Below are 1,921 nucleotides of genomic sequence, written 5' to 3'. Positions count from 1 at the left end.
AGATGATTGCAACCTATTGACTATTTGGGTAATGTAAGCATTATTTTGTGTAAGGCACTTCATGAGGTCCTCTTGTGTAGTATTTAAATGATGTAATGGTATGTGTGGAGGGTTTAGAGGTGGTGGTAGTTGTTGAACAAGAAATTGAGTGGAGGGTTTTGTGGTTGTGTCACTATGGGTGGAGGGTTTTGTGTTTGTCACAATGGGTGGAGTGTTTTGTGGTTGTGTCACTATGGTGGAGGGTTTGATTGTGTAAGAGGTGGTCTTTTACCTCTCCCTCATTTTCTTGAATTCATTGATGCATCTAATATTAAATTTATTTATTTTTAATTATGAATTATGATTTTTTTAAAACAAAACTTACAAATTACAAAACCACATTACAAACTATGATGGAAAAATAAATAAACAACAAGGAGAATGAAGACGTACCTCATTTACAAGGTGCCATGGATAGAAATGCAAAAAAAAAATCCTCTCTTCCTTTCAAACCCGGTCGGGTTTTGCCTTCTTCTTCTCCAATCCATGGTGATATTGTTATTTGAGGGTATAAAAATGCCCTCTAATGTGGGAAACAAAAATAATTTATGTTTCCTAGAACTCAATTGGGTTTTAAGAAACATAATTTCAAAAAACCTAATCGAGTTTTATAAAATGATCTTGACTAGGTTTTTAAAATTATAATGGTTAGGCTTGGATACCAAGCCTAGCCCACATTTGACTTTTAAATAACCTGATCAAGTTATTGAGATTTTTTTTTTTTTGGGTGTCCACTTTTTTGTACACCAACTTGGTGCAGTCACCCATAACTCAACCCCTCAAAACCTAAATTATACTAGCAAAAAAAATTACATGCACCAAGGGGTAGGTATATTGTCATCTATGCTTTAGAAATCACTCATATGCTTCCTACCTTTTCCTCCTTGCGTGGATGGTGACCTAGGTTTTGGCCTATTGCTTTCATCTTGGGTTTGAAAATAAGAGACTTTGGATTGATGGGAAGCTATCTTCCCATATATTTTGTACCAATCTTTGTCATCCCACACTTTCTTTGAAAGATAATTTTTGAAATGGAAACTGTGCTTCTTTGTTGTAGCATGCACAATAGAATTCTTAATTTTCCACCCATCAATGCCCTCAACTTTAAAGTATAAATAGCATACATCACCCTCCAAACAAGGTCCACTCAAATTGAACATATCATTTTTGTCCACTTTAGAGATATTTCCTCTATTTCCTCATTCATATACTATTTTAGTATCTTTGTTCTATTATGGTCTTGGAACCTCACTTGGATGGGATCTTTGGTTCTTTAATCATCATCAAATAATCCTTTACTCCTAGTCTCTACCTCTAGTGTATATGAACACTTTCCCTATAGACGTAATTGTAGGGCTATAATTAGTTTAAGAATTGATATTTTAGGACTCAAAGGAAGTTTCCAATAGGATATATGGAAGTCCCTTCAAATTAAACTTGCCAATGGAAATAAACTCCAAATAATTATACTCTATGATCAATTATTTGAATCTATGACATTGATGAAAATAAGACAATATAATCCAAAAACATTGACAACAATCATCATAGATTGCATGGAAGTGATAAAGCTAAGATTTGAAATCAATCTAACCATTTGGACTGCATAGATGGGTTGAAGAAAAAACCCAATTTAGAAGAAGAAATGCCATGAATTCAAATTATTTTAGCCTCACCATTTTTGTAGATTAAATCGAATAGAAGAAAATGAAATTTGAGAGGTTGATGTGAATAAGAAGTGTTTACATCGTTTATTATAATAATGAAAGTCTAATTTCTTCTAGCTCAAGCAAATGGGAATAAGAATAAAAGATAGGAAAAAAATGAATGGGTGCACTGAGAAAGAAGAAGAAGAAATGCAGTTATGCACAAATGAGGGTGT

General features: G+C 33.3%; 1 pseudogene; it reads right to left on the bottom strand.

The window, feature by feature from the left end:
* Window positions 1-887: 887 nt before the first annotated feature.
* LOC149579627 (embryo-specific protein ATS3A-like) lies at window positions 888-1,694 on the bottom strand (annotated as a pseudogene).
* Between the last annotated feature and the right edge of the window lie 227 nt (window positions 1,695-1,921).

The sequence above is a fragment of the Cupressus sempervirens genome, chromosome 1, assembly GCF_028749045.1.
Source record: "Cupressus sempervirens isolate cs-2001-9-10 chromosome 1, ASM2874904v1, whole genome shotgun sequence".
Lineage (NCBI taxonomy): Eukaryota > Viridiplantae > Streptophyta > Pinopsida > Cupressales > Cupressaceae > Cupressus > Cupressus sempervirens.
The sequence above is the reverse complement of the archived record's forward strand: the minus strand, read 5'-3'. Positions and strand labels throughout refer to the sequence as shown.